Source organism: Hemicordylus capensis, chromosome 6 (genome assembly GCF_027244095.1).
Source record: "Hemicordylus capensis ecotype Gifberg chromosome 6, rHemCap1.1.pri, whole genome shotgun sequence".
NCBI classification, from domain to species: Eukaryota; Metazoa; Chordata; class Lepidosauria; order Squamata; family Cordylidae; genus Hemicordylus; species Hemicordylus capensis.
This window is the reverse complement of record NC_069662.1, coordinates 12,351,851-12,376,618: the sequence shown is the minus strand read 5'-3', so window position 1 is coordinate 12,376,618 and position 24,768 is coordinate 12,351,851. Positions and strand designations below refer to the sequence as shown.

General features: G+C 45.1%; 1 protein-coding gene across 1 annotated transcript in view; it reads right to left on the bottom strand.

Moving 5' to 3' along the window:
• The window catches only part of LOC128330289 (solute carrier family 12 member 3-like), a 72,424-nt gene extending 55,057 nt beyond the window's left edge, over nt 1-17,367 (bottom strand). The window contains exons 1-2 of the mRNA XM_053262910.1: nt 17,281-17,367; nt 16,654-16,875 (exon numbers count right to left, since the gene is read on the bottom strand). The gene's annotated coding sequence lies outside the window, so the exon portion shown is untranslated. The remainder of the gene's footprint in view (nt 1-16,653; nt 16,876-17,280) is intronic.
• Nucleotides 17,368-24,768: the final 7,401 nt, after the last annotated feature.

Here is a 24,768-nt window from a genome sequence, read left to right as displayed (position 1 = left end):
TAACTAGTGTTGACAATTCAACACAGAGGCAAGCATGTGTAGCCATTACATAATATGCATAGTGGCAATTAGATGATATTCATTTGAGAAGGAGTAGGCCAGATAGGGATGTAATGGGAAGAGGCATCTATACTAATAATTAACTATCATTTCACTGAGTTGTGCAGTTATTTCATTCATGCTTCTAGTATTATAGGAACATAGGAAGCTGTCATATACTGAGTCAGACCCTTGGTCTATTTAGCTCAATATTGTCTTTACAGACCGGCAGCGGCTTCTCCAAGGTTGCAGGCAAGAATCTCTCCCTGCCGTATCTTGGAGATGCTGCCAGGGAGGGAACTTGGAACCTTCTGCTCTTCCCAGAGCGGTTCCATCCCCTGAGGGGGGAATATCTTATAGTGCTCACACGTCTAGTCTCCCTTTCATATGCAATCAGGGCGGACCCTGCTTAGCTAATGGGACAAGTCATGCTTGCTACCACAAGACCAGCTCTCCTCTCCATTGCCATTATTACTTGGCAAGCACAGAGGAAAGGTTGCCAACTCTTTTTCAGTTTCAGTGCCTGTGCTGTTTAACAGCAACTTGTTCTGCAATCATTAGCAGGTGATTCTTCTTGTCCTGAAAAGCTTAAAATCTAGCAATTCTTCCATATCAAGCTATTGTCAAAACACAGGAGCAGACAAAGCTGATGTCAAAAACACAGGAGCAGACAAAATTAGTTTGTATCTAGGTAGCTGGCAACACTTAGCTCATCCCCTCTCTGGCTTTAACAATCAGCTTTTCCCTCACTTCTGGGACAAACCTCCCAGCACATCTGAGGATTGGGCGCTTTCCAGATCAACCCTTACCACAGTGTCACTAGGTAAAGGAAAAGTGTACCGTCGAATCAGTATTGACTCCTGGCGACCACAGAGCACTGTGGTTGCCTTCGGTAGAATACAGGAGTGGTTTACCATTGCCTCCTCCCGCACAGTGTGAGATGATGCCTTTCCACATCTTTCTATATTGCTGCTGCCCGATAGAGGTACCAGCGGGGATTCGAACCGGCAACTTCATGCTTGCTAGGCAAGTCACTTCCCACTACACCATTAGGTGGTGTGCTTCCATACTTCCTGTGTTGTGACACTGCAGTCCCTGCGCTGACAGCAAAGTGCCGTTCACATTTCCAATGCCTTACTTCGGATTTCATCTTTGCAATTTAGTGCTACAACGTTGCAAGTCCGTTGCAGAAAAATAGCTGTATTTTCCTGTTGCAGGAGTTCAACAGGTGAATCTCACCCCGGCACAAATGCCGCAACTGGGAAAAATTAAATTTCTGCCCGTTGTGCAGCTATTAAAGATTTTCTGACACTGCCAGAAATAAAGGTGGCGACCCTGCGTCCCCTCTCATAATAACCAGCTTTTTGACGCTGTGCATCAGGTAGCACTTCATCAGGTGCAGCTTCTCCTCTAGGAAAAAAGCTGCCCCTGCAGAACCTCCCCCTGCCTCACAACTGTAAGGGAGAGGGACGCACATCTAGGCCGGGCTATAACTAGAAGGTAAACCCCAAGCCCCAATCCTACTCACCTACAAGATCCTGCATAAACCACAGTTTCAAGCCGATTCTCCTCCCGGAACCGCTGCACTCCAATCCCCAACCACAAATGGAGATGTGTTTCCGATGCATGCACTTGCTCACAACTGATAAAGCCATGGAAGAGTTCCTAATTCTGGGCTGCTCCTCCCCTGCCATCCTCTTGGAGAGGATGGCCGTGCATCAACAAGCACACGCACACAGCCATGCATCAACAATCTCGTGTACCATCGAAACTCTGGCTCCACCCAAGCCGGCTGAGGTCTTCCTCTTACAAAATTGGTGTCAGCTGTGTAGGGCTGAGGAGAACTGCAGACGACTCGAAGCTTGGATGGGTGTAGCACAATTTGCTGTACCAGCCGGGGTGACTGTGCAGATTTGGAGGCGGGGAAGGCAAAGGACTTACATTGCTGGCACCTGTCAAATAGTAACCGTGCCAAATAGTAACCCCCCCACAGACTTTATTTTTAAAAATTAAAATTAAAAGGCCCAGACTCTGTCACCTTGGATGGAACTTTTGGGATATGAAAGTGGGGTTGGGAAAAACCTCTGCCTTAGTCGGATGTTGCAGATCTAGAACTTTGGGGAAATCTTTCTATAGGTGCTCATACAGCATTTGACAGAGCTGGCGGGGTGGATTCTTAAACATAAGCAGAAGTTCAAAAAGGTTACCTATTTAATCAGTACAACTGGAGACAGAATATGGGGGTCTGTTCTTTCATTTGGTGTATCTCAGCGATTTTAAACCCTGCCCTAGCCCTCCCTTCAGTGGTCAACAGTTTTTTCAGATGGTTTTCTCACATCCAATAGCAGGACCAGCTCTAGGCTAGCCCTGTGTAAAAACTGAAATAAATACGCCTCATTTATATACTTATATTTAGCAGGGGGAGGACAAGTGTTCTTCTTCAGCCTAGCATAACATCTGCTATGCTGTTGCTGGTGTCTCCTTTGTATTTATTTCTAAACTGTGAGACTCTTTGGGACAAGGAACCATCTTCTAATTTCTTGTCCTATGTAAACTGCCTGGAATTTTTGTTTTTGTTGGAAAGCAGTATGTAGTATTATTATTATTATTATTATTATTATTATTATTATTAAATTGTAGATCTACAAATCTATACATTGAAGATCTACAAATTGAAAAAGATCTACAAATTGAAATTGAAAGGCTGTGGCAGAAGAAGACCAAAATAATCCCAGTAGTAATCAGGGCCCTAGGTTCAATTCCAAAACACCTTGAAGAGCACCTCAACACCATAGGGGCCGCAGAAATCACCACCAGCTAATTACAAAAAAAACCAAAACACCTTTACTGGGAACAGCCTACATTCTGTGATGATATAATAATAATAACAGCAACAACATTGATAATAACATTCAGTCATCCCAGGTCCTTGGGAAGGACTCAATGTCTGGATAAAACAAAGCAGTCAATAACACCTGTCTGACTGTATAAATAATAATAAAAAATAAAAAATAAACATTGTGAAAAGAATTTTGAAAAGGATGTCAATTTACCATAATGTATAAGCATCTTTTAAGATCTTCAAAGAAATGATGATGAATGTATTCTGTTATTGTTTATCATTTTTATAGAGGATTTTGTTTATAATAAGTATGTTAACATGTATGTAGTCTTTTGTTGCCTATGTATATATTGGTTTTAGTCCTGAGTTCTCTTGGATGGTGTTTTTAAGAACAAAAGTAGCTATTAAAATGCTGTTTTAAAAAAAAGCTATTAAAATAGGGAAAAGATGATGGCTCACATATAGCACAATGGTATATGAACCTAGTACCACGGTAGGCACACAGGTTGCATAACTAAGTTGTGCAAATGTCACGTGAGAGTATACCTATTGGAAGTAATGGGTTTATTCTTGTGTAATTGTATTGTCACAGTTGTGCAGCTAGTGTGCCCACAATGGCACTAGGCTCACGTACCATTGTACAGTGTGTGAGCCTCTATTTTTAAGAACAAAAAAGGAAATTCTTCTACGAAATAAACCAAGAATTATTGGAAAGACAAATGTAAAGATAAATATTGCCTAATGGAGAACTTGTACAAATTGGTTTTAGTCCTAAAAATATTTTAGTTGGATTTCCCCCAAGAAGAGAATTCTAACAAAACCTGATGTAAATTTCACATTTTACACCTGCAATTAATGAATGAATCAGCTAGTAACAAGAGAGCTACCAGCAACATCAGTCAGGAGGAGAGCTGGTCTTGTGGTAGCAAGCATGACTTGTCCCCATAGCTAAGCAGGGTATGCTCTGGTTGTATCTGAATGGGAGACTTGATATGTGAGCACTGCAAGATATTCCCCTCAGGGGATGAAGCCGCTCTGGGAAGAGCAGAAGGTTTCAAGTTCCCTCCCTGGCTTCTCCAAGACAGGGCTGAGAGAGATTCCTGCCTGCAACCTTGGAGAAGCTGCTGCCAGTCTGTGAAGACAATACTGAGCTAGATAGATCAATGGTCTCACTTAGTATATGGCAGCTTCCTATGTTCCTATTGTTCCTATGTTCCTAAAGCATAGTTGGGAAATACTTTTGTAAACAGGAAAAGATCCAAGCCTACCTTCAAAGGTGGGAAGATGGAATATTGCAAGATATGCCCTTCTGTCACCTCAAGACCAAAGAAGTCTTTGGGTGTTTCAGACTCTGGTTTATTCCACCATGAGTATTGATTGTTACCAGGGATTTTGCACTGGATCCTCATGACATCTCCTGCATCCCATGTGCAGGACTGTGTTTCACTTCTTCTGTGAAACACCCGTTTCTTTTCATATTTCATTTATCCTGACATGAAAAACCCAGGGGAACAAGTTGCACATCAAAAGCATACCTGGACATACCCAGGATTGTCCTGGATACAAAATGTCTAGGACAGTGGTCCTTAACATAGGGCCCTTCAGATGTTGCTGAACTACAACTCCCAGCAACTCCCAGCATCCCAGCCAATTGTGTCTGGGGATGCTGGGAGTTGTAGTTCAGCAACGTCTGGTGGGCCCCACGTTAAGAACCACTGGCAGAGGCGTAACTATAGGGGGGGCAGGGGGGGCACGTGCCCTGGGCGCCATCTTTTCTGGTCACATGGGGGGCGCCGCCATGACAAATTTTTTTTTATTGTTTTGTTTTGTTTTGTTTTGTTAATACAAATGTTTCCTGCTCAGTGCAGCAGTGCTGCAGCAGTCAAGGGAGCGTGTCGGCACCCCCTCCCCCACGAGCGGTCCCTTCCGTGCCGCCCACGCCCCCCCATTGCTTTGCTGGCGCCTGGCGGCCAGTCAGTGGCCTGTCTTGGCGGTGGCGGCGGGCGCTTGTGAGGAAAATCCTAAGTAAAATGTAGTATGTTGGGGGGCGGGGGGGCGCCATTTCAGTGCTTGCCCCGGGCGCCGTTTTCCCTAGTTACACCTCTGACCACTGGTCTAGGACTTGGAGCGGGAAGATCGCTGTAATGAATTTTACCCATTTTTCTGGTGCTTCTTCTCCAGGCACTGTAGCTACATGGTGTCTGTCAGTAGTGAATAGCCTTCTAATTCTTACCCTTTCTCTGGCACCAGTGTTGGCGATTGGCTAAGTTGGCTCTCTCTAGACTAGATGGCTCTGCAGACTCCTTCCTCTGCTTTCTGGATCGTCTCTAGAGCTAGTTAGCCTCTAGGTTTAGCTGTGAAATATAGGGACAGACAGAGCCCCCTTTTCTCTAGTGCCATTGTTGGCACTTCTCTCTAGGAACTTGTAAGGACCGCTCTTAGCCACCAGGAAGAATCTCCTGTGTGGAGTAGCAGGAAGAAAAACAAGGAGCATCAGACCTTAAAACAAAATTGTCCGTTATTGTTCCAATATGAAAGATGAAGCTCCACAGAAGCTCCACCCCCAGCTACTGCTCCCAAAATAATATTTATTTATTTATTATTTTATCAAGTTTGTACACCGCCCCAAACTTTCTTCTCTGGGCAGTTCACAATAGCATAAAACAAGTTAAAAACCTATACAAAAACTAAAAACAATTTAAAAATTTAAAAATAAACCAGAAATTAAAATCTAAAAATTTAAGAAGCTGAGGAAGCTTGGATGAAAAGATGGGCTTTCAAGTGTGTTTTTAAAAATTGCCAGAGTTGGGGAGGATCGTATCTCAGCAGGGAGCGCATTCCACAATATCGGGGCAGTGACCGAGAAGGCCCGTCTCTGTGTAGCCACCAAACGAGTTGGCGGTAACTGGAGACGGACCTCCTCAGATGACCTCAATGGGTGGTGGGGCTCATAGTGAAGAAGACGCTCTCTTTGATACCCAGGGCCTAAGCCATTTAGGGCTTTATAAGTTATAATTAGCACTTTATATTTTGTCCGCAAACCTACTGGAAGCCAGTGTAGCTCCATCAGTAAAGGAGTAACATGGTCTCTCCAAGAAGAGCTCCTAACCCTCCCCTGTGCAAAGAACGCTGCAGGGAAATGTGTACAAAACACATGCCAAGCTTCCCACTGGCACACTCTTTCCAATCCCAGACAAAAAGGTTAGATTTTAACATTTGCACCCCCTGCTCCCTGTGCTCCAGGAACTCTCTCCAGCGACTGTGGCAACATTATCCCTGAACACCCATTGCTACAGATTCTGTGTTAATTTCTATTGCGGTCTTGAAGATGCAGGACTGGAAGGTTGAAGGAGCTGAGTTTTGGTTCCAAAGCTTTCCTAGCGGCATCCCCTCTCGAGGTTGGCAGCAAACAAGCAACAACCTGGAGCAGTGCTCTGCAGTACCACAAAGTTTCTCCCTCCTCCTATGTTTTCCCCATCATGCTTGTTCTCCCATCTCAACCCCTTCCCCCGTTGATCCCTCAAGCTCCTCTGGCCCTGCAATCCTCTCGTTCCCATAGGCGTTCCTAAATGGTTTTGACGCTGCCCAAGCAAGGAACGGATTGCTTGAGGCAACCATCTCAATCTATCAGTGCTGCAGTTCTCTTTAAAAAGCCGACAAAAGGCTTATTGTCAGTTTCCCCTTCCACTTCATTCATGATTTACATATGGGATGGTGCTAATCCATGGTTTCCATTGTCAACGGTAAATAGCAAGAAGTTTGCCTTATCCTGATGATGACCCCAAGACAGGGTCAGGTGAAGCATAGGTTCACATATTCTAGTAGTCAGATGGCATATTTACTTCACCAAATGAACTAATGTAGTGTGTGACTATGTTACACCACAATACAAGGAGATTGTGGCGGGGCGGGGTGGGGAATCAAACCTTTATTGCTTCACAGCTCAGCAGATACCTTTACAAGTTTGCAGCTCTCCGTCTAAGCCAACATTAGAACTTTTCTGGGGTTTCTCCCTCCCTTTCCCCAGAGTTCCACTAGGCTTCCCTTCTTAAAGGGACAGCACCAGATCTATATATTTAATTCTCTTGAGGAGTCATGCGTGCCCAGGCTTTGGCGGCAGAACTCTTGCAACATTCTGCAAGAGTTCCCAGCATCAGTAATGGAGGAGGAGGAGGAGGCCTGGCCCGGCCACAGTGAGAAGGAGGAAGCCCCGGCCCCAGCTGCCAGGAAGAGGAAGCGGTGGGCGGTGGCAAGATCAGAAGTTGGGGCACAGGACAGGAACGGGCGGTGGGCCTTCTGGAGCTGCGTCACTGGCGGCCGTTGGAGCCCGGGACAGCAGGGAAATGGGTTCCGGGAGGAGGAACAGCGGTGGTGGCAGTGGGGCCCTTTTTGGCTGCCCACCGCCCGGTGTGGGCAAGAAGAGAGACTGGGGTAGGAGGCAGGGGGAGGGGGGCAGGAGGCGGGGAGGGAGGGTAGGAAGAGAGACTGGGGCAGGAGATGGGGGGGGTGTATTCCAAGCACACCCAAAGTCCTAGCTGAGAGCACAGATGATCTGTGTGGGTTCAGCTAGTTAACAATTAATGCCAACTTAGCCTTTACCAAACTGGATTGTATTTCAATACCTTTCACACTCTTCCCTCCTCAAAAAACAACAACAAAACCCTACATTTGACATTGGTACGTATGGCGCAGCGGGGAAGTGACTTGATTAGCAAGCCAGAGATAGCTGATTCAAATCCCCACTGGTACATTTCCAAGACTATGCGAAACACCTATATTAGGCAGCAGTGATATAGGAAGGTGCTGAAAGGCATCATCTCATATTGCATGGGAGGACACAATGGTAAACCCCTCCTGTATTCTACCAAAGAAAACCACAGGGCTCTGTGGGCGCCAGGAGTTGACACCAACTCGATGGCACACTTTACTTTACTTTACTTTACTTTACTTTACTTTACTTTACGTATCAGCCAGGATAAAATACTGGAATTGGGCAATAATACGGCAAGTAACTTTGTGGATAACACCAAGGAACAGCAATCTGTGTTACAGTGGAAGGAAGGTGCTGGTAGAAAGGCATTCCTAATTGGTCATGGGTCAATACATGTGGGGCCTGTTTCTCTCTCACTGGACAACATGCCACATTTGGGTGACATCCTATAGACTTTGTCTTAGGCACGCTAGCACTTTCCAGGTCACACGCTACAACAGTGTCACTTGGTGTCCATGAAGTGTGCTTCCATTCGGCCTGTGTTTTGACATCACAGCCTCCATGCAGTCAGCAAGGTGCTGTTCACATTTCTGAAGCCTTCTTTTGGGTTTTATCCTTGCGTTTTAGTCCTACAATGTTGCATGTGTGTCGCCCAAAAAAAAAAAAAAAAGCTGTATCTTCCCGTTGTAGGGGGCTTGTGCAAGCAATTTACATTTTCAAAACAATCCGCCAAGCCGAAGAATGTAACTTTCTGCATGTAATTCTGCATGTAATTTTACTGCAGAATAGCATGTAATCTGGAAAGTGCCCTCCCTACACTCTGGTGCAGGAGAAGATTCCATCCGTTCTGCACCTTTTTCGGATAAATCCATAGGTTGATCTGCAGTGTCAGAAAAGGTCTGGGGTGGCAGAAGTAAGCTCTGGTTCAGCAGGAGGAGAAAGGTTTTGTGCATTTGGGTCGAGTGCTATCCACCATATGTCCTGTATTTGGTAGAGGGAAGTAATATAGATGATCTTCATCATCTCAAGAGTGGGAGTCAGTGTCCGACTCACGAGAGCTGAGATACACAGTATGCTTGCAGTGTTTTGATTTCTTTGGTAATTTATGGGTGACTGAAGCTTGCTCCTGTAGAAAATGGGGCAGGGATGTCATAGATTATGATGAAGGATCCTAATCTCCCCATTGGCATTTTCGTCTTGCACTGCATAGACAGGGCCATCACCTTTCCTCAGGAGCACAACATGTATTTTGTCTTCCCAATAAGCTCTCAGTTTGACAGGGCTTCCTCTTTCAAAAATATTCCAATCCCTGTCCCCAAGGCTAAGGATAGCACTATGTACTCCCTGGTCACAACAGCATTTTCCCCAGAGAGCAGATGTTTGGGAATATTGTTATGCCAATCCATATGCGTCTTTCATTTGTTGTTTCCATCTGTCTATATGTGCTCTTTTGATGAGGATGCAGTGCTTTACAAAAGCCCAAGTGCAATGTTTATTGGTAAGCATGGTGATCTCGCAAACAATAAATAGATCCAGTGGCTTCATGCTGTGTGCAATTGTAGGCATGGACCACCTTGTTAAGGGAGTCTTTCCAATAGGCCTTTTGTTTCTTTGGCAAAGTGTGCAACATAGCCAGCAGTGTACCATTCATTCTCTCTACCTCGATGATATGGTGTGGTATGGGAGGAGCTGATGCTGCAATAATGCTGAAGTCTTTTGAAAAGATGGTTTTCAAACTCAGCACCTTGATCATGATGTAATCTTTTGGGGAAACCAAATATCAGAATAAAATCATTGTCTACTGCTGTCCTCCCAGATTTATTGGTAGTAAATGCACAAATCCTGCACAAATCTTGTAAAATGATTCATCAGAAGTAAGATATATTCATATTCTCCTTTACTTCTCTCTAAATGCAAGACATCAATAGACACTAAATTGAAAGGCTCTGAAGTAACAATATTCATTAGTGGGGCTTTAGCAAAGCAATGAGATTTCTTTTGCTTGATTCAGTTGCAAATGTTGGTAGTATAGTGTTCAATGTCTTGCTTCATGTGAGGCCAATAGAATTGTTTCCTAGACTATTATATACCACTCTTCAACCAAAGTTCTTAAAGTGGTTTACACAGAAAAATAAATAGTACATAAATAAGATGGTCCCCTGTCCCCAAAGAGCTCACATTCTAAAAAGAAACATCAGCAACAACCTCTGGAAGGATTCTGTGCTGGGGTTGGATAGGGCCAGTTATATCAGTAGCTGTTTCTTTAGTACTGTAATGGATTTAACCCAGCCTTTGTCTTAAAGCAAGCCCACGTAAGGGGAAGGAAAAAATGCTGAATCATCCCCTCTCTGTGCTTTCACCCAAAAAGACTGCTCCCCAAAACTTTCCTGGTAGATCATATGCTGCCACCACACCCACTTATCAAGAGTTTATTCCCTCCTGGCTTGGGTGAATTTCCAGGGAAATTCTCCTTCTCTTACTATTGGAAAAGTACAAAAACCTTCCATGTGCAGCAACATAGTAAGGAACCTGGTAGAATTGCTGAACAATCAAACTGAGGTATGTGTTGCACCAGAGCAAGCCCTTTCACAGCCTTCTTTTCCTGAGTTAAAAATCCATTCAAGTGGCTGGTTAAAATTGCAAAGAACAAAAATAAAAATAAACTTTATTCAAAATACTACAGACTGCTTCCATCTGAGGCTTTCTCAGCTTTTAGTTACAGGTAAAAGGAACACTCAGTAGCTACAAGAATACGTCAAAAAGCACCCTCAGATGATATTGGGGCAGCACACTTTAAACATTGTGGTTACCCAGCTGCAAAGAACATAGATGTAAGAAAATACAAAAACCACCTCTAAGAGTTTACAGAGACTAAGACTAAGAGTTTACTAAGACTAAGAGTTTACAGAGACAAAGACTTTTGCAACACCCTAGTTGCAGAATTGGGCGCAGGCTATTGTTTCTTAGCTTAGTTACATTACTGATAGACAAACTTAGAACAATATCAGGGAAATGCAGAGCACACGATAGAAAGATACATTTCTGATGCAAACTGACTAGCAAACTGTTCCCTAGGCTAAATTTCCAGAAGCCAGAAGCCCTGGCTTCCTTCCCCCTTGAACTCACCCCAAATCCCAGGAGATAATTCAAGCTTCCTGCAATCCTGTCTCTCAAGGATCTGCAGATCTTACGAGGATTGTGCAGATTCTTTCATGGAAAGAATTCTCCAAGCTAGCTGTTGACCAGGCAGCAAAACTCCATTGCTCCTCACTAAGCCTTCCACCAGTCCTCTCTCACCTCCCACCTAGCTGCTTCTGACCAAAGACACGCTTCTCTTCCTGCTTCATGGCCCTCTAGGTCCCATCCAGCGTGTGCTGAGTGGCTGATCCCTAGAGGTCCCCGCCTGTCAGTCAGGACAGGGTACACGTCCAGTTCACTCTTAACAGGAAAGGAAAGGCTGTTACTGCCTGATTGTTACAAGCACATTGTGTCATGTAACTGTCTGTAGCAATAGGCATCCTAGATAATGCAGCAGCATCCACATTTGATTTTCCTGGGTGTTACTTTATGCTGAAATTAAAATCAGACAGTTCTCTGACCCATTGAGTTGTGGCATTGGGTCTTGCTGAAGTAAAACAAAATGTTAATGGGTAATAATAATAATAATGAGGAGGAGGAGGAGGAGGAATTATTATTATCACTGTACATTATACATTCTGACGCACTTCAGGGCCAGAAACTCTAGTTTCCCTGAGTGAATATGATACCCAATACCTAATTACACAGAGTCGGCCTTCCTGTCATTGATAGAGAACTGCACCAAGTCCTTTGTTGGAGGCATCGACATATAAAATAAAGGGCAATGACAAATCTGGGTATGCCATTACTGGAGGTTTCACTTGGTGGTCAGTCAGCTCATTCAATACCCATTGATGATGTTCAGTCCAAGTGATTGGTTGTTTGGAGGGTATTCGCCCCCAAATCCCTTGTGTTCTTGCCATCTTTGTGCCTTTTTTAGTCACTCTGTGAGAATCATTCATGTCCGATCCTAAAGGATAATTTAACAAGTCATGCAAAGGTTTAGCCATTCGAGAAAAATCCTGGATATACTTTTGATAGTAAGTTTAAAAAAACCCAAGTTATTTGTGAAGTTCCCCAATGGTTTTTGGAGCTTGTTCTGCCAGGGTGTGAACTGCCAAAGTGTCAGCAGGATTCATTCCATAACCTTCAGCAGACAACACCATCCCCAGTTAGTGCCCTTCTCTTTTAAAGATATTGCACTTAGAAGCTTTGAGTTTGGTGCCATGTTTCTATAGCTGCTGTAACACCCTTATCACGTCATCCACATGTTCCTCAAATGTGCCACTGTAAACTAGGACATCATTTAAATATGGAATGCAAATGTCATCCCTGAGTCCTTCTAGGCATTCTTCCATACATCTCTGGGAGGCTGCAGGTGCATTAATCCAAATGGGATCTGGATCCACTCATATAGCCCCGAGGGAGTGAAAAAAGCAGTCAGGTGTAAACGTTGTTCAGTGATGTATACTTGGTGATAGGTCCAAAATAGGTGGACCAATCCACCTGTTTTGGAGATGGTCCACTCCAAAATAGAGAACCAAGTTTAGCCTAACCACTAAGCACATCCTGAATTTGGGGAATAGGCTGCCTATCTGATATTGTCTTCCTGTTCAGTTCCCGATAGTCCACACAGAGGCAGAGGCTCCCATCTTTCTTCCGAACACAGATCACTAGAGATGAGTATGAGGGTTTTGTTACATTGATACACTGATTTTCTAATATATCTTTTGCTAAGGCGGTCTTGCAGATGTTCCTTTACTTCTTTATATAATGAGTATGGGATCGAGATGTATGTTTTCTGAACTGGTTGTTGGTCATGCAGATTGATACGCATCTGCCGTGTGGGGATTTGTTGCAGGTCTCTCTCATCTCTGGAAAATGCTCCTGATTCTTCTTTCAACATCTTTTCAGCCATTTCCCTCTGTAGGTTTGAGAGGTGACAGATCCACATCTGGTTCAAACCACATACTTTCCTCTTCTCCCTTCATCTGATGGGATTCATAATGTGTAGGCCTGTTGCTACTGGCTCTTGAGTCTGAAGTTACTTGAAATATGTTCAGTCCATGAATATCCACTGGGGTTTCAGACTTGATCTGGTGGAGACTTCCCAGTGAGGTTCATCCTCTTAAGAGGATATCATGTTTGTGTCATTACTAATTGGGATATTTACTTGGCAGGGTGCTCCTCTTGGAATCTGGATCAATGTTTCTTCAAGGTACAGGTCCTCAGGCCACCATGCAGTTGGGTCTGGTTCAAATATAGTAGTCAGGTTTTCCTGGTGAGGCTGTACATGGACCCAGTACTTCATAAATATGACCTTTTCTTTAGGAATCCATACATCCCTTTCCCCTACCTTAAGGCCATATAATTGACCAGAACAGTTGCCTCTAATGAGGTTTACTAAAGTCTCCACTCTTCCAGTGCCAACATTTAGGAATGTATTAGGGATATGCATGAAACGGATTTTGTATTCTGTTTCAAGCTCAAAAGGAAACACAGATGGCCAAAATATTTTGTCAAAACAATCAGTCCAACCAGTTGATTTGACAGAACAAACTTGCAATGTTTCAAGTGTTTTGGACATAGGGAACAATGGGAAACCTCAAAACACCTCATTTTCCCCTATGGGTGGCTCCTAGGGACACCAAAGTGGATTGTGTGGTAGAGCATGATGGGTGCCACCTACCACCCAGCCCACAAAGGAAATAGGCAAGCAGGCAATTTTAAACAATTTTTTAACCTTTTCCCCAAACCCCCATAGGATCATATGGGGGAAAGGTTAAAAATTTGTTTAAGATCGCCTACCTAGCCATTTTTTGGTGGGTTGGATGGTAGGTAGCCCTACCACACAACCCACTTTGGTGTCCCTACCCATGGGGAACAATGGGGTGTTTTGAGTTTCCCCATTTTTCCCTATGGCCAGAACAAGCTGTACTCACAGAGTGCACACACAAGTTTTACATTGCAATTTGCAATGCATTTTGCAACCCTGCCTTGAAAAAAACTGCAGAAGCAAACAGTAAAAGGGAATCTGTCTCTCCCAACAGAGAACACAAATTTCAAACACAGTCCAAAAATGGCCAAAGAAGATTCCCAGACCTAGAATCCACTGCCAGCCACAGTGCCTGCACTGCAATAGCATCATTAGCACAAGTTGCTCTCTTACACACAATTATGACTCCTTACATTACTTCCTAGTATTGCAACAGCTGCCACAGCAGCATCCTTACTTAGCAGCAAGCATAGCCATAAATTCAACCATATTTTGTCTCAGTACAACACCTTGCAACACAGACTGCAGAGCAGAGCAGAGCAGTGAGTGAAGGACAAGTTAGTCTCAAGGCCAGACACGGAGCTCATCACAGCAATCACCAAGAAATATTACACTTACACACACACACACACACACACACACACACACAGAGCTGTCACTGTCCATTTCTTGCCACAACACTATCTCACAAACAAAACAAACCGCAACTCAAGGAAGAAAGGCACCCACGTTCTGTATTTGTCAATCTGAGATCCAGAAAACCAGATAGTTATAGCAGCAATAGCATATTCTCAATGCTGAGAAAAGAAAACCACAAAATCAAACCTTCCTTGATCCCTTCCTGCTCTCCTCCTGATATATTCTCTTCAAGAGAGGCACAATATAAGGGCTCTCTCTGCCTCCCAGTCCTTTTGAATACATTTTGAAATCCCTTCCTTTTGTGTTCCCCCCTCCCTCCTCCCAGCCAATGGGGGCACAGTTGCCCATGACAACACTTGATTTGTATGATAACAAGCCAACCAAGAAGCAAGGAGATTTCAAGTCAATAGGAAGCCAGTGCCAGAAAACCAACCAGCAAGGGGAAAACAGCCCTCCAAAATGGCACTCGGAACATCAAAACTTTTTGATTGAAACGGGGTTGCTCTGCTTCAAGCTCAAAATAGACCCTTTATTTAAAGGATGTTCTGCTTCTAGCTCAAAACATTCAAAACAGCCCGTTTAAACGTTTTGCTGTTGAAACGTTCTGCACTTCCCCAGAACGTATGCTGCATTCTTCTGAGGAAATTAGATGTAGGTGCTTTGCGGGTTGAATTGCTACTATGACATTTTACAACCTCCTCAATTACATTGTAGCCAATGACCATGTGCTTCATCTCACCTGAACAGACAAGCATGGGAACAGTCAAGATGTCATCATCTAAGGATAACTGAAACTGGGCCTCAACCCAGCCCTGAAAGTGTATTCGAGTCCCATTTGCTGCTTTCAGTTCCAGTCCACTGGCTATTTCCAGCAGTTCTCCAAGCTTCCTCAGGGGAATTCCTGGAAGATTATCCTTTGCCCCTGGCTAGACACCATGGACACTTGTGCTCCTGCATCCCAGGAAGCTGGAGTCTTGACATGGTTGAGGAAGCACCAAATAATACATTTCTTCCCCACCAAGTAGACCATTCCGGCTTTCTGCTTAGGGGTGAGATTACAGGCATAAGTAGCTCCTGCCACATTCAGCTGTACAGGCAGGTTCCCAGCCATGTGCTTATTTTGATTCTGGGACCGTGCTGCTTGTGGTCACTCCTGGTCCCTTTGGAATGACCTTCTGCCATTTCCCACCTGAATATTTTTCTGAGGTAACCTCCTGGTATGACACCCTGACTGGTAGTGTTCCTCACTCCTACACTGGAAACAATGATTGGATGTGTCCCCTTGTCCAGTCTGTTGACAGGTTCTTTGATACTGGCTATCAGTGTCTCTTATATTCCCATAGTTTGCGTGTTGGTTGGCATTCCGAACAGCTTGCTTTAGAAGGTTGACTTCAACCTTAACCTCTTTAATTTCTTCAAGACTGGCTTTCAGTTCCTTCCTCTCATTCAGCAAGTGATTGCTCTTTTGCTTGGGTGGTAATACCACACTCCCCTCAGGCTCAGGCTCTAGATGCAAGCATTGTATAGTTAGCCCGCGCCCCACTTCCCCATTTCTGGTCCCTTTCTCATTCCTTACTGACAACCATGTTCAGGTTTTCAAATAAAAAGTTCATCAGTGAACTGGCAGTCTTTTAAATGAGGTTATATCAAGAGCCAGATATTACCACTCTTATGTCCTGTCAGGAAGGAGTGGAGTAACGTATTTTGTACAAGGGTAGGGTAATACTTTAAGCCAGAGTCTGCTTCCTGTGAGGCAAACAGAATTTTTTTTTTGGTCTCAAATCCATTAGCCTTACTAGGAAATCCTGGAGTATCTCTTGGGGTTCTTGTACTGCTTTTGACAAGGATAAATACAACTCTGTTGCATCTTTTTCATGGTGGTAGGATCTCATAATGTGTCTCTGTTTTGCTAGACTGAGATCCATTTTCCCTTCCAGATAGGTTCTGAGGCTAAGTGCAGGGGAAATAGCATTAAATTTCTGTGATTTCTTCCTCTCCGTAACCCTTTTGGACTACAGTGAGGCAGAATCTCACTGACAGGCCACACTGGACGCTGGTAAAACTCAGTCTGTCTTTTTGCAGAGGGATACCTATCTGTCCAGTTTTCTTAAAACCTTTCCTCTGTTTTGGTTCCAGTGATTTTTCTCTCCTCCAAAGGTTTCCTGTCCACCTTCTCCATTTTTTCCCCTGAAGCTGATCTTCTAATAGTTTAACTTTCTCAGGATGTTGCTTCTGTAGTCCCTTCTCTTTAGTTACAGTTCTGAAAATTTGATATTTCTCATTCAACAATGTGGATAGGCCTTCATCTAATTCTCTTTGTTCAACATATTCAAATGTTGCACTACATGTGTGAGTAAAGCATTTCAATCTGGGCCAAATCGTTCTAAGGTTGAAAGCAAGAGCCACTCAGCATGTTTGAAGAGTCCAATTCTCTTGAGAGAATTAGAGTATTTATTTTCTAGATCTTCCTGTTAACAAGAGACACAAGCTGGCTCACAACAGCAGCATAGCTCAGCTTGTGACCATCAAATTTTCAGTTCTTCACTGAGTCTACATTCCTACACTCACCTTGGAGTAAATCCCATTGAGGATAATGGGGCTTACTTTCAAGAAGACTTGCACAAGTGAACTTGTAAAATCAGGGAACAAACATCAAGTGCAGAGCACCTTCTTCTACATGATCCCCACCGCACATTAAGGTCATCTGAGGAGGTCCGTCTTCAGCTACCACCAGCATGTGGCCTTCTCTGTAGCTGCTCCTGGGCTGTGGAATGCACTCCTGGCAGAAATCTGTAATTCGAGATCATTATTGGCTTTCAGGAGAACCCTTAAAACCTATCTGTTTGGCCTGGCCTTCCAGGGTTTTAAAACTGTTTTTAAACTGTAAATCTTTGGCCTGGTTTTCCAGGTTCTTTAAAAAACAGTTTTAAATGTTCTCATTGTTAATGGTTTTATGTTGTTTTTCTAGTTTCTAATTTTAACTTATTTTAGTTGTTTTTATTTTAATGCAAACCACCCTGAGCCATTTTTGGAAGGGCAGCATAGAAATCAAATAAATAAACCAATAAATAAACCATCCATCGGGTGTTCTCAACGCTGGCATCCCGATGTCGCATATTGATGCCCTGAACAGGAAAGCATGTAGCATAGGTGTATTCTTGCTATGATAATTCTGGAGCCATTCACATGACGTACCAGGCGGGTGGGCGAGGGAAAGGCTCCCCAAGCCTTACCACCCCTCCAGGCAATCGTTGTTTTCCTGTTGGGGGCGTACTCCGTGCTCCCACACGAACAGCCCTGCTCCGTGCAGAGCTGATTGCTCTGAGGCCGGGACTCGTCCCAGTCCCCAGAAATCCCACAATGCACCATACCAGTGCACAGTGCATTGTGGGGATCAGTATTCCCTCCAACAGGGATTCCCAGATGTTGTTGACTACAACTCCCATAATCCCCAAGCAAAGGCGAGTGCAGCAGGGGATGCTGGGAGTTGTAGTCAACACCATCTGGGAATCCCTGTTAGAGGGGAGTCAGGGGACACGGGTGGGGATCCTCCCAGAAATGCACTGGGCGGGTGCTCATCAGTGTTGCAGCACCAGCTAAAAGCAGACAGGGCTGAGACATGGTCAAGTAAATGGGGTGAAGGGAGCATTGGCGCCCATAACCACATTTTATTATTATTATTTTTACATTTATATCCTGCTCTTCCTCCAAGGAGCCCAGAGTGGTGTACTACATACTTGAGTTTCTCTTCACAACAACCCTGTGAAGTAGGTTAGGCTGAGAGAGAAGTGACTGGCCCAGAGTCACCCAGCTAGTTTCGTGGCTGAATGGGGATTTGAACTCGGGTCTCCCCGGTCCTAGTCCAGCACTCTAACCACTACACCACACAGGCTCTCATTTAAGAGGTGGGCTTCCTAGGCAGGTTTGCCACTGAGGTGCCACCAGGAGTCACATGCTTCCCAGTGGTTCTCGTAGGCAGCCAAGCTTGGTCTAAACAGCCTCTATGTGTGTTAATGTTGTTATTGTTGGCTAATGCTTTTGTGGTTGTTTGCTGATGTATTGTTTACTACTAGTGTTATTTTTGTTATTGTTGACTAATAGTAATAATAGTGCTGACTATTATTATTCCTCTTGGAGGGAGAGTGGGTGTAGACATGAACACGAAAAGTCTTGTTATTATGACTTGATAATTTCATAATGCCTAACAAACATTTCTTATTGGTGGGGCATAATTGTCAAAAGGGGAGGGGGCTGTAGATTGATCAGGGACTGTGAGCCCAGGACGCTGAGGATCTTTTAAGGAGCTGGCAACACCCTTGCTCATTCCCTTCCCATTTTCTTTATGCCACAATGGAAAAACCAGTCTGAAGAAATCGGTTCCGTGACCAACTTGGGGAATTCCCCTGAAATGCAACAAGCAAGTGAGTAGGGAGCCTGTTCCCAGGGGTGTCAACCTCTCCTATGGGGTTCTCTGCTGGACACACCCCATATTTAACTCCCATTCCACTCTCAGAACTCAGAAGGGAATTTCATTTCTGACCCTCCCACCTCCATCAACCTCTCTGAACCGTCAGATTACTGACTGCACACTCCTTTTTCAGATTCTAGGTCACCAGTGAGGTAGCAAGATGCCCTTCCGTCCCCCTGCTTTTATAAACAGGGAGGGGAGAAGGGGAGGGTGGTTCATTCAAGCAGGGTGAGAGGCAACATTTGGCATCCATCCTGCCTCAGACACACAGAGGCCTTTAGCTGCTCCTGCTCCCTCCCTTCCTCCCTCCCTCCCTCTCCCCCCTCTCTTTTCAGGATATGACATGCCCAGATGAAGCCTAATGGGAGCTCAGGTTAATTATACCATACCCTCCAAAGATGTCAATTTAGCCCAGTAAAATACCAGACTTTTTGCACCTATGCTGGGCAATGCCTTGTAAAATAAAAATGCCAGTTGTTCAGAAGCAATCCTATCACGCGCCTGAGGGTCATATCCCAGCATCCCTTGCTGAATCACAGAAGGGTCTGGGGGCTCCGCTCTCAAGCGACGTACAGATATGTTCCTGTCCCCTATTCAGGCTCTGCAGCATTGCCTTTCAGAGGGAAGAGGGAAACATATTCCTTCTGAAATTCAGAGCATATTATCGATGCCCTGTCTCCTTAAGCCCTTCTCCTCATAACCTCCACATTTTAGAGATGTTAGGATTTCCAGAAATGGTCAAGGAATCCTGTAAATTTTGGGAAGGCGAAACAAAACAAATCAACTTGCAGTAGAAGGCATTTTACTTTCTATGGAGTTTCAAGGTAGGGATGCACAGACTGGCTCGACGTCAAATGAGTTTGACGATGAGCCAGTTTGGTTCGATGGTACAGGGTCAAACCAAACCCACCCAACCCCGACTGTTTGGTAAGGTTCGCAAACATTTTTAAAAAACATTAAAAACATATTTTTTGTACCTTCTCCCCTTTGGAGAAGGTCCTCAAGGCAGCAGCGGTGGGGGGGGGGTTTCCACAGAGGTTCTCCTTCCCCCCACTGGCCTCCGTTATCACCCCCTCTGGCTGGTTTGGTCAGTTCTTCAGCCGGTTCGGGCCTCCTTAGTTTGGTGCAGAGGCCATTTTGGACGACGACGCGTATGCGCAAATGGCCTCTGCAAGGCCTGGCATGACCCAGGGCCTCATAGAGGCCATTTGCGCATGTGCGGCCGCATCAAAAATGGCCAACGCACCAAACTACGGAGGGCCAGCCGAACCGAAAAACTGGCCAAACTGGCCGGGGGGGTTTGATAATGGAGGCCAGCGGGGGAGGGGGAACCTCTGTGGACCCCCCACCCCCTTGACGACCTTCCCCAAAGGGGAGAAGGTAATTTTTTTTTAAAAAAAAAAGTTAATGTCCGCGAACCACCACCCTGGACCGGACCAAACTGAGTGGGGGTTGAGGGGGTGCCGGACCGAACTGGTTCGGTCAGGTTTAAATCCAGTCCAGACTCAAACCGAACCCAGACAGCCGGTTCTATGCACATCCCTAGTTCAAGGGGCACCCTCATCTTGGTAAGGCCCCTGGACACAGGTGTAGGGTTCATGATGGAATGGAAGGAAGATTAAGGTGGACTAGTGAGCCAAGAGGCAGTCAAGATGGGAAGCAGCACTCATACCATGAAGGTGGTGGATGCCCCCCACCACATTGGTTCGCCTAAGAGCAGGAGTATCAGACATTCCCATTAGGTTGTACAAGTACAATGCCCTTGAACTGGTGTGAGGCTTACTAAAAAAGTAAGGGCATGCAAACCACTTCCATAAACACTGCGGTCATTGTTGGAAGCTCTTCTCTGGGACCCCTTCACCTTTGAGGCCAGATGAAGCAGGTGGAGAAAGGGCCTTCTTGGTTGTGGTACCCCACCTATACAGAGAGCTCTCCCCAGAATGGCTCACCTCGGACTATCTATCTATCTATCTATCTATCTATCTATCTATCTATCTATCACAAAAAAAATGTGTCCATGACAGTGAAAACACCATCAATAACAAATATTTACAACAAATAAATAACAAAAGAAAACACTACTAGAACCATAAGAACATCAGTGATAATAAAACAGATGGGAGCATAGCTACAAATTGAACAGGGGGAGGACACAATTGTTCCTGGGCCCCTGAGGGAGGTCTCTGCCTACTGGCTGGGTGACAACCAATCTTCCCTCTAAGGCAGGGGTTTACAAGTCAAATACTCTGGTGGGCCAGAACCAACCATGTCCTGCTATGTAGAGGCCAAGGTAAATTTTCAACACATTAATGATTACATTAAAATTAATTACTAAAAATATTAAGGAAAGCAATTATTAGTTACCCACAGCATGAGAAGGTAAGAGGAGGCTCCTAGCAATCTTTCCTCTTCCCTGTCCCCAGGTACTTTCAATACTTGCAAAGGTCACTTTTGAAAGGGGGCTGACCCCCACCAAGTCTATGGGGCAAGGTGGCATTTTGCACCTCACCTCAGGTGCCACAATACTTTGGGCCACCTCTGAGGCCAGCAAAAAAGTCCCCGTGGACCAATTCCAACCCTCGGGCCTTATGTTGAGCAGGCCTGCTCTAAGGCATGCACACGTGTGTATGTTCACAAGTTCTTTGGTGTGGGCTCATTTGAGTTTAGATCCCACTCAGGTTGAATCAGGAAAGCCCCACTCTGAATGCACATGTGTGCACACACTGCCTTGATACTGCCGCCCCCTCGTGCCTTTCTAAAGGAGAAAGTGGACAGCGGGGCCCACCTTCACTTTTTGCCCCAGGTCTCACTCCAGCTTCCCTGAAAACAGTAAACCACAAGCTGCAGCTAGCCATGTCTGTATCTGTGACAAATAGAGGGATTTATAGGTTGGCCATTTTGGCTTCTACTTTCATCAGCAACTGCTGGTTTTTAAAGTAGCACTGTGAGAGCTTGGTGACATTTAAGAATTGTATGGCTGAAGAGTTCTGTGCCAGGCAGATAGACGAAAAAGACGGAATAGATGGCCATTGAGTTAAGTGTCACAAATTGTTCTCCAGTCATAAGAACATAAGAACAGCCCTGCTGGAGCGGGCCAAAGAAGGCCCATCTAGTCCAGCATCCTGTTTCACACAGTGGCCCACCAGATGCCACTGGAAGCCTACAGGCAGGAGTTGAGGGCATGCCCTCTCTCCTGCTGTGACTCCCATAAGGAGATTCCCAAAGGAGATTAGGGGTGTGCACGGAACCATCACACTGCGGTCCGGCACTGGGGTGGGGGTAGCTTTAAGAGCGGTGGGAGGGTTTACTTACCCCTCCCGCCGCTTTCCGCTGTGGCGCCGTAATTGTTAGGCAGGATACCTCCCTGCTGCCCCTCCCCCGCTGCTGCTCTGCAAAAGCTCCCAGTAATGTTTTGCGCGCATGCACATCAGTGACGTGAAGCCCGTGCACGATGTGCGTGCGTGCAAAGCATTACTGGGAGTTTTTGCAGAGCAACAGCGGGGAAGGGGCGGCAGGGAAGTATCCTGCCGCCCCAATTACTCTAACAATTACGGCGCCACAGCAGAAAGCGGCAGGAGGGGTAAGTAAACCCCCCCACCGCTCTTAAAGCTACCCCCCACCCCCAATCTGAACCACCCAGGTCCGGACTGGTCCGGACCGGTCCGGAGGCCTTTCCAATGGCCTCCGGACCAGTTCATGCCCATCCCTAAAGGAGATTTCATAACTCCAATTCCATAAGGAGATTCCATAACTCCAATTCCTCAACCTGAAAATCCAAACATTCTCCCTGGTGTCCAACATTTCTGCTTTAAAAGGTTGCTCAACAGGGTGCTTTCCAGACTAGCTGCTCATTAGCAGCAAAATGCCTCTGTTCGGGCAAATCACATTTGGGCCGTAAACAGCAGGGGGAGCAGTCTTGCAGCAACTAACAACCCGAAAAAACAGCAACTTTTTCACGCCAGATATGTGACATCCTTGCTCTATATCACAGTGATTAAATTGATAACAAGGCATTGGAAATGTGAACAGTACCCTGCTGTCTGCGTAGGGACTGTGGTGTCACGAGACAGGAAGTGTGGAAGCACGCTTCCAAGATTTGTCCTGACCCCGTTGTAGGGTCTAGTCTGGAAAGCACCCAGGCAATATTGCCAAATCAGATAAAGCATGCTGACTGGAGATGAAATGTTTTTCAACCAGTGGTTCAGTTTTAATGTATTATTTAAATTTGGTTATAGCTAGTTTGTGGGTTGTAGCTGTGTAGTTCTCAGGTCTGTGGATGTTTTCCCAACATATTGCACCCAACATCCTAGATGTTTGCACCCTGTGATTTAGATCTCATTACCAGAAGTACAGGTGATGTTTTGTGTGATGCAGTCAATTTTATTGATAACTGTACTTCTGAATGTGGTGTTCTCTCTTATAGCTCCCTTAAGACCTGTCTGTTTGGCCTGGCCTTGCAGGGTTTTTTTTAATGGTTTTTAAACTGTAAATGTTTGGCCTGTTTTTCCAGGGTTTAAAAACTGCTTTAAATGTTTTAATTGTTAATTGGTTTTAACTCTGGGCCAGTTACTTCTCTCTCAGCCTAACCTACTTCACTGCTACTGTTGTGAAGCAGAGTACCTACTTCTCCTCTACTGTTGTGACGAGAAACCTACGTATGTCATATACCACTCTAGGCTCCTTGGAGGAAGAGCGGGATATAAAATGTAAAAATACATAAATAAACAAAATATTGTTTTTATAGTTTCTGATTTTAAGTGTTAATTGATTTTAGTTGTTTTTATTTTAATGTAAACTGCCCTGAGTCATTTTTGGAAGGCTGGTATAGAAACTAATTAAGCAATCTAAATGAATGAATGAATGAATGAATGAATGAATGAAAGCACAGGTGATACCTGGGCTGGATCGGCAGTGGTGTGATCCTGGATTGGCAGTAGGCGGTTTAAGACCTGCTCTCACAAGGAGCTTCCGCAGGTTAGCGAAGGGCAGTCAAATCTGGGTGACTGATGGCTTTTCTCAGATGTTCAGAATTTGCTCTAATGGGGCAGATGTCCCCGATTGCTTGGTGACAGTGAGCTGAAGCAGACTGAAAGCCAACCACAAATGGAATATATTCCTCACTGATGTTCTTGGATTTAGTCTTGGTCTGGTGGTGGCAGGGTATTACAAATATCCTTCAGGGGGGAATTCCATCAGAGAATTCCACCATCTGGCATGGCCATGTTGGATGCCATTCCAGCACTGGGTGAAGACCTTCTATTTTCCTGGGTCTTTTAAATCACTAAGGGGCTGGTTTGTACAATCTGTCTGAGTCAGCCCTGGCCACGTGCAATCAAGGTGGTGCAGCCCACTTCCTCTCCCAGGACACCATTCTGGAACTTCTGCCCCCCACATGCAGGATGGTGTGTGCCAGGAGGGGAAACAGAATGATTAGATGGCGAGCTCTTTGGAGACAGGGAACCATCTTATTTATTTTTCTGTGTAAACTGCTTTGAGAACTTGTTTTGTTGAAAAGTGGCATATAAATATTTGTCATTATCATCATCATCACCACCACCACCACCATTGACATTGACATCCCTAAGCAGTTATGGCCGGAGAGAACTGGGTTGTCTTGCTGCAGGCCATTCTTGTCCTAAATTTATACGTCCTTTTTTATTCTTCTATGTTTTAATGTTTAAAGCCCATGAGCTGCCCTGAGACCACATATGTGTTGAAGGGCAGAATATTATCAAACAAACAAGACAAAGGAAGATCAGTGCTGGGTCAAGCCCTCTCGGACCTGAGGCAGGGCATCAAATGCTGCCGGCCCCTTCAGCGCATTTCCCCCCTCTTTCCCCCCTTTTCCAGAAAGAAGGGGCAAAAGGGCATCTTGCTGGAGCTCCAGTAATCTGCTGCCTGAGGCAACTGTGTGCCCTCACCTCATGGAAGGGTCGCCCCTGAGGAAGACGGCCTGTAACTCTACAGACCGAAGAGGGAGCCAGGAATCTTGTTGTTGTAATGTATATGAGGGTTGAGGCCTTACAAACAGCCAATAAGCAAATAAACAATCGAACAAACAAACAAAAAACAAACAAAAAAAACACACACCAAAAAACCCCAACCCCAGTTGTACACAACCAGCATGTCATACAGAAGGAATACCCATGGTAGAAGGAATATCTGCATTACACATTAGTTCTACATGGGGATTTGTTTATAGACACAGGGGCGTA